The sequence below is a fragment of the Notamacropus eugenii genome, chromosome 5, assembly GCF_028372415.1.
Source record: "Notamacropus eugenii isolate mMacEug1 chromosome 5, mMacEug1.pri_v2, whole genome shotgun sequence".
NCBI classification, from domain to species: Eukaryota; Metazoa; Chordata; class Mammalia; order Diprotodontia; family Macropodidae; genus Notamacropus; species Notamacropus eugenii.
This window is the reverse complement of record NC_092876.1, coordinates 30,371,164-30,387,058: the sequence shown is the minus strand read 5'-3', so window position 1 is coordinate 30,387,058 and position 15,895 is coordinate 30,371,164. Positions and strand designations below refer to the sequence as shown.

At 38.3% G+C, this 15,895-nt stretch overlaps 1 long non-coding RNA gene across 4 annotated transcripts in view; it reads left to right on the top strand.

Moving 5' to 3' along the window:
- The window catches only part of LOC140503857 (uncharacterized), a 33,698-nt gene that overhangs the window by 13,836 nt on the left and 3,967 nt on the right, over window positions 1-15,895 (top strand). Inside the window, exon 1 of one of the 4 annotated variants that reach the window (XR_011966894.1) lies at window positions 6,994-7,281. The exons of 1 other annotated variant lie outside the window; for it this stretch is intronic. This is a non-coding gene — a long non-coding RNA (uncharacterized lncRNA). 2 more of the 4 variants (XR_011966896.1, XR_011966897.1) reach the window with 2 other exon arrangements.

Below are 15,895 nucleotides of genomic sequence, written 5' to 3'. Positions count from 1 at the left end.
CTCAGTGCTAGCAAAGAGATCCTTGTAATCTTCTGACCAGTTATTAGACTCCCTTGTGATCTGTGGACTGAGAGATCCAGAAACAGCTACTGCTTAGGATGATGATGATTCAGTGGCTCCCAAGGCCTGCTCCTAATTTGCTGGGGCCTGAACTGTGCTGTCACAACCTCTGCTGTACTGTGCTCCACTTTCACCCAGGTGATACAGACCTTTGTTGCTGGCCTTCTAAATTGTCTTTGGTATCTGTGGGCTGAGAGGTCTGGAAATCATCACTGTTGCAACTGATTCAGTCATCTGGAGCTCTGCTCCTGGTTTTCTGTGGTTCTCTCCCACCCTGGTGCAACAGACCTTTCATGCTGACCTTCCAAGTTGTCTTGGGCTGGGAAATTGTTTCATTCCATCTTTTTGTTGGTTCTGACATTCTAGAATTTGGTTATAGTCTTTATTCAAAGGTTTTTGGATCAGTATGGGGCAGATCTCTGGCAAGTCTCTGCATTTACTCCACTATCTTGGTTCCATCTTTCTACATGGTCAATTTTTGTGTAGGTGCCATGTACTGCTGAGAGAAAGTTACACTCCTTTGTATTCTCATTCAATTTTCTCCAGAAATCTGTGGGGTAAGAATTTTGATCACTCCTTACGTTATTACTTGTTTATTTTTGGCTTAGATTTATCTAATTCTGAGAGGGGAAAATTGAGGTCTCCCACTAGTATAGTTTTATTGTATTTCCTCTTGTACTTCATTTCACTTCTTTTACAATTTAAATATTATACCATTTGATGAATATATCTTGAATATTGATTTTACTGCATTGTCTGTGGTACCTTTTAGCAAGATATAGTTTGCTTCCTTATCTCGTTTATTTAGATCTATTCTTCTTTTTGCTTTGTCTGAGATCATGATTGATACTCCTGCCTTTTTTACTTCAACTGAAGCACAATAGATTTTGCTCCAGTGTCTTACCTTTTTTCTGTGTGTGTCTCTGTGCTTCAAATGTATTTCTTTTAAACAGGATATTGTAAGATTTTGCTTTCTAATCCTTTCTGCTATCCACATCTGTCTTATAGGTGAGTTCAGCCCATTCACATTTGCAGTTATGATAACTCTGTATTTCCCTCCATCCTATTTTTCCCTTCTTTTTTCTTCTCTCTTTTACCTTTCATCTTGTCCCTCCTCAAAGGTGTTTTACTTCTGATAACCACCTCCCCTAATCTGTCTTCTGGTCTATCAGTCCTGCTGTTCCCTTATGCCCTCATTCTTTTTTAGTAGGGTAAAACTGATTTTTATATCACACTAAGTGGGTAGATTATTCCCTTTTTGAGCCAACTCTTATGAGAATAAGGTTAAAGCATTGCCTGCCTTCCCACTCAATATCTTCCCCTCCACTGTAATAGCTTTTTCATACCTCTTTTATGGGAGATCATCTACCCCTTTCTATCTCCCTTTTCCCTCTTCACCTACTGCCTCTTAATGAAGGTGGGATCTCAGTTGAGACTAGGAAGGCGCCAGGGAAGTCAGGAGGAGTATTTCAAAACGCATATTTATATATCTTCTTGATTCTCTTTGGGGGGAATGCATATCTATTCCAAGGCCCTCACCTATGCTGGGCTTTCTGAAACAATTCTGCAGAGTCATGAGAACCTAAAGAACCCCATGGCCATGGCAGAGAGAGCACGTCTGATCCTGTGCCTCTAGTCCTCATTTTGTGCCAAGAAATCTCTCCAACCTCTCATTTCTTAATTTTTCACTGTTTCCCTCAGGTCCTCTCTCTCAGGCCCTCCAGCTGACTTTCCAGGTTTCTTGTCCACCATTTCTCCTCAGTCCTCCTCTTGTACCCCAGCTGAGCCCATCCCTCCCCACAAAGAGGTTCTGGGCTATTCTTGGAGCCTCTTTCCCATAAGAACATAAAACATAGACCTTAGAGACCATCTAACCTGGCCTTGTTGTAGAGAGGGAAACTGAGGAATAGAGAGAGGAAAGGACATTGCTCCAATCAGTAGCAAGAAGCAGAGACTTTTTCTCTCTATCTCTGTCTTCCTCCGTGTCTTCTTCTCTCTCATCAGGGGCCTCCCTCCAGGCACCCTGGAACCTACTTATGCATGTAAGAGATATCTGTGTGTGTGTGTGTTCATGTGTCTTTGCTCTTTGTGTTCCTCTGTCTCACTCTATGTGTCTGAATATATCTCTCTGTATCTCTCTCTTTGGGATTATGTGTTTTCCTCTCTGTCTCTACTTTTTTCTTCTCTGCTAAGTTGTTTGAGTGTGTCTCCCTGCCTATTTGACTATCATTTTCTCTGGTTTTGCCTGTTTCTGTCTTTGTTCCAGTATGTCTCTCTTTATGTATTTGTAATGTGCTCTGTGATTCTCTCTGTCACAGTTACTCTCTGTGTCTCTTGTTTACTCTGTTACTGTGTCTCTCCCTGTTAATTTGTCTCTGAGTCTTATTGCTTTTGCTCCTCTGGATATCTTTGTCTATGGGTCTGTCTCTCCATACCTATGTCTCTATATCCAACTGTTTCCCTATCTTTATGTGTTTGTCTGTTTTCTACTCTGTACCTCTCTGGATGTTTCTTTCTTCACATCTCTATATCTATCTCTCAATGTCTTTACAGTCTCTCTGCTTTTCTGTGTCTTTCTCTGTCACGCTGAGTATTTGTTTCAGTATCTCTGTGACTTCATGGCTCTCCCTGTATGTCTGAGCACTTGTCTTCTACCCATTCAGTCTCTCTCTTTTCTCTTTGCATCTCTCTCTATCTCTCCCTCAATTTTTGTGTTTCTCTGTCTCTGTGTAAGTGTAAGCAAAGTGGGATTTTTTGATATTTTTCTTTTTGGAGTTCAGTTTCCCAGGCTCAGACTAAATTGTAAACATCCAAAGGATTAATCTCCTTTGAACCCTGATAATTTACAGTACTGCTGAGTCGCATAGGTTTTGTGCTTTCTGGCTCAGAGCCAAACAGGGGCCGAGTTTTTGTTATATATTCTGGGAGTTTGGCATTTTGCTTTGGGGGCTCGCTCATGAGAAGGACCTTTTGATTCCCCAGATGGGACTCTGAGTAGCCATTTATTAAGAGGCCCCTTGACTATTCAGATGTTGGTGCTCTCCCAGTCTGGTGGTTGTATTACTTTGTTCAGACAATTGGAGTCCTGTCTGTTGAATGTCTATGCCAGTTTCTCTGCTTGTACTTTCTGTACTCACTTCTTTCTACTTATTTGCAATTAAAGTAAGATGATTGACCCCTTTGAAGCTGTCTTTCCTTTAGAAAAGCAGGTCAAAGAATCTGTGTTATCAGCTCATCCTGTGTGCTATTGTGTTACTACATTCAGTCTCTCCATGTTCTTCCTCTTGTCTCCAGCCTCCCAGCCTTTGTATCTTCATGTGAGAGTCATACATCTGCTGGGTGTTGAGTTTCAGGTAGTTGCCAATGATGAGCAGTGCGGTGGGCCCCAGGAGAAGGTTGCTGTGGATCTTCCTCTCTCTCCATACAGAGAGCACCAACAGGGTTGAGAGACAAAAGAATAGGGCCCCCAGGAGCAGCCAAGAGGCCAACATTGTGGAGGTAGCAGAAGCCTCCTCTACAATGTTGTCTAGGAGTTTCAAGGTGCTGAGCCAAGACTGGGTTCAAGTTGAAATGTTCTTGTCTTTTATTTTTAGGCCTGGAGGTAGGGGTTAGTACTTGGCACTGGTCTTAGTCCTCTTATATAACATTCTCAATCCCAACTCATTCCTCTCCTGAGCCCCAGGACTAGTCAAGCCTGAAGGCCAAAGAAGGGGAGGGATCAAATGCAGTAAGGGCTCAGAGACTTGAGAATCTCAGGGGGTAAAAGAAGAAATAGGGGAGGCTCTAGGGGGTGTTGTGGTCCAGAGACAGAGATGGGGATCTCAAAACAGGATAGCGTTTGTTTTGGGGGACCTTGAGTCTCCAGGGAATGTCTTGGAGCTTGCAGACAAGTTCAGGGGAAACCTCAGAATGTAGAAATGAAAATTGCAGAGGACTTTAAGACCGGAGATGGAGGTAGGAAGCCCTAGTATTATGGCTTAGAGGGAAAAAAGTGTCTTTAAGACTTGAAGATGAGGCTGTAGGGAGTCAAAAGGAAAGCCCAGAATAGATCTTTTATTTAAGTAAGTCCGTCCCTCTCTCTGGGCCATCATTTTCTTCTTTGTGTGAGGAGGGAATTGTATCAGATGAGCTCTACGAATCCCCTCCATGGGATATTCTCTCTTCCTGTGGAGCATGGGATCCAATAACTATTGTTAAACAAGTATTCTTTTAAATATAATCACAACAAACGAAGAACTGATTCAAAAACGAGACAAATAAATCTCTAACCCAAACCTCTATATGCAAACCATTTATATTTTGATTTCATTAGGGAGTTACAGGGAGGGAGGGAAGGCAATTATTAGATCTTAAGACTTAGAGTTGGGTTCCTGTAACCAGAGAATCTTCTAACTTCATTTTTGTTCTTTTAAAATTGAAAATGCATTTTTGAGGATGGATTTAACCATTATCCACAAATATGAGTATTTCTGACCTGCTCATTTTGCAGATGAAGCAACTGAGAGGTAAAGATAAGAGAGTTAGCCAGAGGCAAGGCTGGTATTTGAACCTAGGTCATTTGGGAAGTGGTCATAAACAGCACCCTCAATTTGAGTACCTGCCATATCCTCCTCTGGGCATCAGTTTGGGGGAGGAGAGAGGGGGCAGAGATAGCAAACAGAAATGGATTGTGGGTGTCTTTTAGGAAGGTACAGAGAGGGGCAGGTTAGACAAGGGGATTGACAATTATGTTTACCTAGGCTGATCCAGGTCCTCTCTCCTCTTTTCATCTAGTGCCAAGCCCTGGTTACCTCTTATCTAAGGTCTTAGTCTGACAGAACTCAAGTTTAGGGAGAAGACTGGGATATCGTGACAAATTTTCTTTTCCATTTTTAATAATTTTTCCCTCAACTACATACAACAACAATTTTAGTGAATTTTTTAAAAGCTCTGAGTTCAAAATTCTAAACCTCCCTCTCTCCCCTTCCCTTTCCCTGAAACAGTAAACCATATGATATAGATTAAACAAGTGTAATTATGTAAAACATTTCTATATTACTCATTTTGTGCAAGAAAGAAAGAAAGGGAGGAAGGAAGAAAGAAAAAGAAAGAAAGAAAGGAAGGAAGGAAGAAAGGAAGGAAGGAAGAAAGAAAGAAATGAAGAAAGAAAGAAAGAAAGAAAGAAAGAAAGAAGAAAGAAAGAAAGAAAGAAAGAGAAAGAAAGAAAGAAAGAAAGAAAGAAAGAAAGAAAGAAAGAAAGAAAGAAAGAAAGGAAGGAAGGAAGGAAGGAAGGAAGGAAGGAAGAAAGAAAGAAAGAAAGAAAGAAAGAAAGAAAGAAAGAAAGAAAGAAAGAAAGAAAGAAAGAAAGAAAGAAAAGGAAAGGAAGGAAGGAAGGAAGGAAGGAAGGAAGGAAGGAAGGAAGGAAGGAAGGAAGGAAAGGAAGGAAGGAAGGAAGGAAGGAAGGAGAAAGAAAAGAGGAAGAAAGGAAAAAGGGAAGGAAGAAAAAATAGTCTGCTTCGGTCTGAATACAGTTCTTTCTCTGAAAGCAGATAACATTTTTCATCGAGTCCTTTGGGATTGTCTTGGATCATTGTATTTCTCAAAATAGCCAAGTCATTCACAATTCTTTGTCATACAATATTGCTGTTAGAGTGTACAATGTTTTCCCAGTTCTGCTTACTTCACTTTGTATAAGTTTGTATAAGTCTTTCCAGATCTTTCTGAAATCTCTCCATTTGTCATTTCTCATAGCATAATAATACTCCATTACAATCACATACCACCCAATTGATGGGCATCCTCTCTGTTTCAAATTCTTTGCCACCACAAAATGAGATTCTATAAAGACTTGTCTGACAGGTAAACTATTTCATCTCCTCATCTGCTTATGGTATCACTTTTTATGTCTAATTCGTGTACCCATTTTGACCTTATGTGGTACCCAGTGTGAGATGTTAATTTTGCCTGGTTATTGTTTTCCAATTTACCTAGTAGTTTTTGTCCCAAAAGTTTGGATCTTTACATTTATCAAACCCTAGATTATGATAATTTACTGCAATGTATTATGTTCCTAATGTATTCCAATAACCCACCACTCTGATTCTTGTTCACTACCAGATCGTTTTGATAATTGTCACTTTATAATGCAGTTTGAGAGTTGGCACTACCACATCACCTTCCTTCACATTTCTTCATTGATGAGCTTCCAGATGAACTTTGTCATTGTTTTTTCTAGCTCTAAAAAATTATTTTGGTAATTTGATTGGTATGAGACTGAAAAAGTAAATTAATTTAGGTAGAATTAAAATTTTTGTTATGTTATCTCAGTCTACACCTGTGCCATTCATATTTTGATAATTGTTTAGATCAGACTTTATTTGTGTTTTACAATTTTGTTCAAATTGTTCCTGGTTCTGTGTGGTAGACTCTCAAGTAGTGTAAATTGTCTACAGTAATTTTAAATGGAATTCGACTTCAGTATCTTGCTGCTAGACTTGGTAGGTAATACAAAAAAAAGCTGATGATTTATGTTATATTTTATACCTTTATATATTACATAACAACTTTGCTGAAGTTGTTAACTATTTCATGTAGTTTTTAGTTAATTTTCTAGGACTCTTTAAGTATACCAACGTATCATCTTCAAAGAGTGATAGTTGGGGCAGAGCCAAGATGGTGGAGTAGAAAGATGCATATACTCTAGCACTTCCCCCACAGCCCACAAAATACCTGTACAAAATGACTCAACAAATTCTAGAGAAGCAGAAGCCACAGAACAACAGAAGGAAAGAGGTTTCCAGTGAAAGGTAACCTGGAAGGCCAAAAGGAAAGGTTTGTCTCACAGGACACTGTGTGCAGCAGAGCCCAGCCCTGGCCACGTGGCACTGGGAGGAACAGGACCTGAACACACCTCCAGGACAGAGTTTCCAGCAGGGAGGGTCCCAGATTCCTCACTCCACAAGTGACAAAGAAAGCTCCAAAGGTCACTTTGGAGGACAGCTTTCCCAGCTGGGTGAGAGGGCAATGTAGTTCCTCCAGCAATAGTCTTAGGCAACAGCAGCAACAACAGGAGACTGCAGGTAGCTACAGTGGCCGGGAACCAACCTGGGTCCATTGTCCAGGCAGTTCAGCTTAAAGCCTCTGGTGGTAAGGAGCAGCTGAGTCAAACCTCAGCTTTGAACATGGTACTGGGGAGCGGAGGGGCAACAGGACCATCCTCTTGACGAAGGATTCAGAAATCAGGTAACTGGCTGGGGAAATGCACAAAAAAGGGAAAAAATAAGATCATAGAAGGTTACTTTCTTGATGAATAGGTGTCTCCTCCCATCCTTTCACATGAGGAAGGACGAGGCATACTGTCACAGGAAGTCAAGGCCCCTGCCTCCAGTACCCCTAAAGTGAATTTAAACTGGGATCAGGCAACAGAAGAGCTTGAAAAGTGAGTTAGTAGCTTGCTAATGGAGAACAAAAAAATGCTGAGGAAAATAACACCTTTAAGAAGAGGCTAACTCAATTGGAAAAAGAGGTCCAAAAAGCCAGTGAGGAGAAGGAGGCTTTAAAAAGCAGAATTAGCCAAAAGGAACAGAAGGTTCAAAACCTCACTGAACAAAATCGTTCTTTGAAAAAGATAATTGAGTTAAGGGAACTGAATGACTATGAGATAAACCAAGCAGTTAAAAAACAAAACCAAAAGTTTGAAAAAATAGAAGATAATGTGAAACATCTCATTGGAAAAACAACTGACCTGGAAAATAGATCCAGGAGAGACAATTTAAAAATTATGGGACTAGCTGAAAGCCAAGATAAAAAAAAAAAGAGCCTAGACATTATCTTCCATGCAAATATCAAGGAAAATTGTCCTGATATTCTAAAACCAGAGGGCAAAATAAATATTGAAAGAATCCACAGATCACCTCCTGAAAGAGACCCGAAGAGGAAAAACTTCTAGGAATATTGTGTCCAAATTTCAGAGTTCCCAGGTCAAGGAGAAAATTCTGCAAGCAATTAGAAAGAAACAATTTGAGTGTTGTGGAAATACAATCAGGATAACACAGAATCTGGGGGCTTCAACATTAAGGGATTGAAGGGCTTGGAATAGGATATTCCAGAAGTCAAAGGAACTGGCATCAAAACCAAGAATCACCTATCCATCAAAACTGAGTATAATACTTCAAGGGAATAAATGGTTATTCAATGATATAGAGGACTTTCAAACATTCATGATGAAAAGACCAGAACTAAAGAGAAAATTTGACTTTCAAATGCAAGAATCAAGAGAAGCATGAAAAGGTAAATAGGAAAGAGAAATCATAAAAGACTTTCTAAACTAAACTGTTTACATTTCTACATGGAAAGATAATATTTGTATGCCTTAAGACTTTTCTCAGTATATGGGTAAGTAGGGATTCTACATACATACATACACACACAGATACACATACACATATAGACAGAGTATAGGTTGAGTTGAATCAGAAGAGATGCTATCCACAAAAAAATGATAAAATAAAAATTAAGGGGTGAGGGAGGAAAATATTGGGAGGAGAAAGGGAGAAATGGAATGAGGCAGATTATAACTCATAAAAGGGATAAGAAAAATCTTGTTCAATGGAGGAGAAAAGGGAGAAAGAGAGAGGGAAAAAGTGAAGCTTACTCTCTTCACATATTGTTTAAGGAGGGAATAACTTGCTCACTAAATTTGGTATGAAAATCTATCTTACAGTACAGGAAAGTAGGGGAGGAGGCAACAAGTGAGGTGAGGGGAATGATAGAAGGGAAGGCAAATGGGAGAAGGGAGTAACTAGAAATAAACACTTTTGGGAAGGAACAAGGTCAAATGAGGGAATTAAAAAAATAAGGGGGGAATAGAGTAGGGTAGAGGACAAGATAGTTAGTATTACACAACATAATTATTATGGAAGTCTTTTGCAAAACAATACATGTTTAGTCTGTATCGAATTGCTTGCCTTCTCATTGGGGATGGGTAGAGAGGGAAGGAGGGAGGGAGAGGAGTTGGAATTCAAAGTATTAGAAACGAATGTTGAGAATTATTATTGTATATAACTGCAAAATAAGAAACACAGGTAATGGGGTATAGAAATTTATCTTGCCCTACAAGAAAAGAGAGAAGATGGGGTAGGGATATGGGAAGAGTGGGGTGTGATAGAAGGGAGGGTACATTAAGGGAAGGGGTAATCAGAATGTAAGTTATTAGGGGGTGGGGGAGGGGAGAGATGGGGAGGAAAATTAGACATGTTGCAAAGTGATGTAAAAGCCATTAGTATTAAAACAATTGACTGAATTAATTACTGAGACTAAGTCAGCGACAGCTTTAGTTTAAGGGAAAGAATTTTAGTCTAAGTTTCCTAGAGGCAGGAAACCTCGGGTAAAATTTGGCACTGATGGAAAAGTTAAGGTTTTAATGGTAAATATGATTTTATGACTTTTATTTAATCAGGAACTAGAACATGTATGGAAAGGCATGTAAACCACTTAAGATTTGCCTCAAAAGATGTTCCTTAGCCAATGTGAAATTATAGTCCCATCTGAAACCTGGTTGCTGGAACTTGCTATTTTAAGATTCTATGAGACTATGAACTGACTATTCTTCTGAGTCTAACTCCAGGTATGGATAGAAAGAAAGGCGGTCTGAGTTTCCAATCCATGATGCCAGTAAGCCAGTGAAATGCTGGTATGAACTGCAAAAAGTGATCTCATGGGAAGGGTGGAAGAGTGGCTGTTCAGCCTGGGTTAAGGTAGGATTCTCCTGACTCAGTTCCTCCACTGACATCTGGCAACTGTAAGCCTGACTGAAGGCAAGTTGACAATCTACTCCTGCCTGGAACTGACATGAAGTTCGGGAGATATTGTTTCCCTGCAATGTCCCTACTCTTAGTGGGAATTTCCTATAGTCAAAAGGTTTGTAAGCTTAATACCAGATCTATTAAATTATAGATTGTTGGTAGGGGAACATCTGAGGTTAAGTCTAAATTTAAGCTATTAGGCTTAGGACTTTAGACCAACACCAATAAGTTATGGTCCTTTAATTCTTAGTAATAGTATGGAGACAATTAGGTCAAGGGCTTGTGAAGTTAGCATACGTAGTTATTATTTGTGTCTCAGTTGGTTAATGTTAAAAAAAAAAAAATTCGTTTGTGGCCTCTATTGTGAATGCTTTAAAAGAAATATCACCTGACCAAAAGTTGGAATGGTTTTATATGATATGAACTGTGTTAAAAATGAAAAATAATTCCCCAGTTGATAAATGGTCAAAGGATATGAACAGGCAACTTTCAGAGGAAGAAATTAAAGATATCTATAATCATATGAAAAAATGCTCTAAATCACTTTTGGTTACAGAGATGCATATCAAAACAACTCTGGGGTACCACATCATACCTATCAGATTGGCAAACATGACAGAACAGGAAAATGATAAATATTGGAGATGTGGGAGAGTTGGAACACTAATTCATTGTTAATGGAGCTGTGAGCTCATCCAACCATTTTGGAGAGCAATTTGGAACTATGCCCAAAGGGTTACAAAAATGTGCATACCCTTTGACCCAGCATTATCGCTTCTAGGACTGTATCCCCAAGAGAACATAAAAGTGGCAAAGGGTCCCACATGTACAAAAATATTTATAGCAACACTCTTTGTAGTTGCCAAGAACTGGAAATCAAGGGGATGCCCATCAATTGGGGAATGGCTGATCAAATTATGGTATGTGAATGTAATGGAGTACTATTGTGCCATAAGAAATGATGAACAAGAAGACTTCAGAAGGGCCTGGAAGGACTTCTATGATCTGATGCTGAGTGAAAGGAGCAGAACCAGGAGAATTTTGTGCACAGTAGAGACCACAGTGTGCAAGAGTTTTTTCTGCTACACTTGGAACTTTGTAACAACGCAAGAACTTAAAAAAAAAATTTCCCAATGATCTTTCAAGGCAAAATGCCTTCCACACTCAGAGAAAGAACTACGGAATTCTTTCGCAGAATGTAGCAGATCATGTGTGTGTGTGTGTGTGTGTGTGTGTGTGTGTGTGTGTGTGTGTGTATGTGTGTGTGTGTGTGTATTATGTTTTGATTTGTTATATGATTTCTGCCATTTATTTTAGTTCATCTACACAGCATGACTACAGTGAAAACGTATTCTATAGGAAAGTATGTGTAGATCCTATATAGAATTGTATGCCATCTTCTGGAGGGAGGCGACTAGTGGGGAGTAGGTAGAGGGGAAAGTCTAAGTTTTATTGTAGTGATTGTAGAACATTAAAAATAAAAAATTAAAGTTAAAAAATTAAAAAAAAAACAAAGAGTGACAGTTTTGTTTCCTCTTTGCCTGTTCTAATTCCTTCAATTTCTTTTTTTTCTCTAATTGCTCTAGCTAGCATTTCTGCTACAATACTGAATAATAGTGATGATAATGAGCACACTTTTTCTTAACTTTCCTTTTACTGTTTAGGATGACCATCACCCTCTGAGTTTCCCAGGCCCACAACCTACGTGTCATCCTTGACTCTCTTAGGCCACCAGATGGCTCAGTCGATAGAGTGATTGCTATAGAGATAGGTTGATGTTTATCCTTGGGAGAAAGATGAGAGGGTGACCTTGTGAAGGCAAATGTAGGCTCCTTTTAAGTTGGTTTCTCATTGAGTTATCTCCTTTCTCAAAAAGAAATTTTCCCACCTGGATAATTTCGAGGTTGACTTTTGACACCTTTTGAAAAATGTGGAGCTGTAACTGGCTGTTAGTTATCACCTTTGCCTGGAATCAAAATACAGCTAAGGGAGTCTTTTACTTGTTATGGTTTCTCCATATCTTCATAATCATGTCCCTCATTTTCCTTTCAGAGCAAATGTCTGTAACTGGGGCCTTGAATTTGGAAGTATATACGTGTGCAAATTAAAGCACTTCAGATTATAAAATGGAACCACATTCTAATGATTATGGGCATACAATGGGTTGTTAGTACTGAAACTTGAGTTATCTTAAATATAAATATTATTAAATATTAAATGTAAATACAAAACATCTTTCTTGATTTTCCTCTGACTTATAGTTTTGTTTGTGTATATGATATAGGAATAATCTCCTCCTGGGAGGGCAGCTAGTGGCTTGGTGGAGAGGGTGCCAGGCCTGAAGTCAAGAAAACTGATCTTCATGAGGTCAAATCTAGCCTCAGACACTTAGTAGTTGTGAGACCCTGGGCAAGTCACTTAATCCTGTTTGCCTCAGTTCCTAAACTGGAAAATGAGCTGGAGAAGGAAATGGCAAACTACTCTAGTATCTTTGCCAAGAAAATCCCAAAAGGGGTCATCAAGAGTTGGACATGACTGAAACAACTGAGGAATAACAAGGAAGAAATTAAAGGGAAATATGTCAGTTTTTAAAATTGGAATAAAGATTTTAACTGCAAAATTGCATTGATAATTGTGAAGAGGGTTAAATGATTTTCCTATTTGAAGTATTTAGCTAATAATGGTAGAGAAAGAAAAGCTGGTTTTCCAATTCAGGCCCTCATGATGTAACAATTGAAATTCTCTGAAGTTTCAGATGAATTTTGTTCTTAATTACATATTCTTCTTATATCTCTACTAATACAATCAGAAAGGTTTGGTTTGAGCTAGAAAGTTTTATTAAATTATATCAAGTGTGTATTAAGTCTTCTTACAAGCTCCAGAAACCTGAGAAGCAGACCTGGGAGGAAGAGCCCCTTCAGATCTATCCTAATAATGTGGTTTGCTCCAAAAATATCCAAGAAAAGTCATGATGACAACTACCTGGGATATATAAGATATCAAGACACTGATTACATGGACATTGAGAGTGGGATACAAAAGGACTTTGTTAATCTCATCAGTTCTCTTTTCCCAAGTGTCAACTCTACTGTACCAAGGGAGCTGCACCTTAAAGAGTTTGTCAACAAACTGGTCATAGAAGAAAGTAAATTTTTAAAATTTATTTTTAGTTTTCAATATTTACTTCCTCATCACTCCCCTCCCCCCATCCTCATCTACCCTCAATGAGAAGGCAAGCAATTTGATGTAGGTTATACATGTGTAGTCATGGAAAACACTTCCATAATAGTCATGTTGAGAAAGACTAACTATATTTTCTTCCATCCTATTCTGGCTCCCCCTCCTATTTGTTCTATTCTCTCCTTTTATCTTGTCAAAAATGTTTTCTTCTGATTGCTCCTTCCCCTATTTGCCCTCTTTTCTATAGTCCTGCCCCCTCTTATCCTCTTCCTCCCTACTTTCCTGTAGGTAAGATAGATTTCCATACCCAGCTGAGTTTGTATGTTATTCTTTCCTTCAGCCAAATCTCATAGGAATAAGGTTCACTCATTCCCTCTCATCTCCCCCTTTCCCCTCAGATTACAAGCTTTTTTTGTGTGTCTTTTATGTGAGATAAATTATTCTATACTACTTTTCCCTTTCACCTTTTCCCAGTACATTCCTCTCCCACCCCTTAATTTTACTTTTTAGATATCATCCATTCATATTCAACTCACCCTGTGTCTTTTGTGTGTGTGTGTGTGTATGTGTGTGTATGTATGTTTTCTCCAACTACCCTAATAATGAGAAAAGTCTCATGAATTACAAATATCATCCTTCCATGTCAGAATATACACAGTTCAACTTTAATAAATCTCTTATAATTTTTCTTTCCTGTTTACTTTTTCCTGCTTCTCTTGAATCATGTATTTGAACATCACATTTTCTATTCAGCTCTGGTCTTTTCATCAAGAATGTTTTCAAGTCCTCCATTTCATTGAATGTCAATTTTTTCCCCTTGAAGTATTATACTGGGTAGGTGATTCCTGATTTTAATCCTAACATCTGTCTCAATTTTACTGTGAAGGTGATTCCTGGTCTTAATCCTAACACCTGTGAACTCTGGAATATTATTTTCCTGACCCTCTGATCCCTTAATATAGGAGCTGCTAAATCTTGTGTTATCTTGATTGTGTTTCCACAATACTTGAGTTGTTTCTTTCAAGTTGCTTGTAATATTTTACCCTTGACCTGGGAACTTTGGAATTTGCTACGATATTCCTAGAAGTTCTTTTGAGGCTTTCTTCCAGGAGGTTATCAGTGGATTCTTTCCATTTCTATTTTATCCTCTGGTTCTACAATCTCAAAGCATGTCTTGAAAGATGATGTCCAGGCTCTTTTGTTGATCATGGCTTTCAGGTAGTCCAATAATTTTAAAATTCTCTCTCCTTGATCTATTTTCTAGGGCAGCTGTTTTTCCAATGAGATATTGTCTTCTATTGTTTTTTCAGTTTTTTGATTTTTTTTTTTAGAATTTCTTGATTTCTCATTGAGTCATTAGCCTCCATTTCCTCCATTCTAATTTTTAAGGAATTATTTTCTTCAGTGAGTTTTTGGACTCCCTGTTCCATCTGGGCAATTCTGCTTTTAAAGGCATTCTTCACCTCGTTGGCTTTTTGGAATTTCTTTGTCATTTGGGTTAGTCGATTTTTAAGGTGTTATTTTCTTCAGCAATTTTTTTAGTATCTTTTAGCAAACTGTTGATTCATTTTTCATGATTTTCTTGCATCACTCTCATTTCTCTACCAAGTTTTTCCTTTACTTCTCTTACTTGATTTTCAAAATCCTTTTTGAGCTCTTTCATAGTTTGAGACCAATTCACATTTTTCTTGGAGGCTTTGAGTGTAGGAGCTCTGACTTCGTTGTCTTCCTCTGGTTAGGAGCTTTGACTTTGTTGTCTTCTTCTGGTTGGATGTTTTGATCTTCCTTGCCACCGAAGTAAGATCCTATAGCCTGTTTTTTTCCTCAGTTCGCTCATTTTCCCAGCCAATTATTGCCTTTTGAGCTTTTTATTAAGGTATGGGCCTGCTTCCAGAGTGGAGAGTAGAAAGTGTACTGTCTCAAGTTTCAGGAGTTTAGCATAGCTGTTTTCAGAGATATTTCTAGGGACTTGTTAATTTTTAGTTTTTTCATGGTTGTATGATCAAAGGAAAGGTGGTTTTTCTTAAATATCTTGTGTCTCAAGGTCTCTGTGAGTTTTAGGCTTGTCATCATAGTTCAAAGGAAAAAGTGCCCTGGTTCCAAGTCCTTGTTATTGTTACATTACTTTTGATGGGTCACAGGTTATTAGGAAACTAAGGACACTATTCATATTAATAACCCTTATAGTTGTATTTGTTTACCAATTGTGTTGATAACAAATATTAGAGGATTGTTTTGATATGGATGAATCAAGCTTCTTTTAGTTAGCTGTCTTTGCTTCCATGATCATGCTTTCTGCCAATATGGATTGTCTTTAGATAAAGAAATATCTCCCATGAATCAAAAGGGAAAATTAGTGAACTACTAATAAATTACTTATCAGTGATTTTCAAATGCATTCCTTAATTACACATGTAGTTTAATTCTTATAAATCATAGTAGATTGAGAAGTTTGTAGACATATCTTGCAGGCTAGATGATGCAGTGAATAGAGTGCTGCTCCTGGCATCAGGAAGACTCAAGTTAAAATCCAGTCTCAGACATTTACTACTGCCCTAGAAGAAGGTGCTCTTATAATCCCTAGTTTATAAATGTGAAAGTGAGTAAGGCAAAGAATTTTGCAAGGGTCACAGTCTTAATAAATGTCTGAGACCAGAGTTGTAAGAGATAAATTTCTCAGTTGGACACAAGTCCAACAAGAATTCCTAGAAGAAATAAAGAAAGAGATAAAAAGAGCAAAATATATTATTTTAAAAATCAAATAAGAGTTGTTGAGGAAAAAACTGGGGGGAAATGGACACTTAAAGAAATAGAGAACTTCTAAACATTTCTGATGAAAGGACCAGAGATGAATAGGAAATCTGGCACTTAAA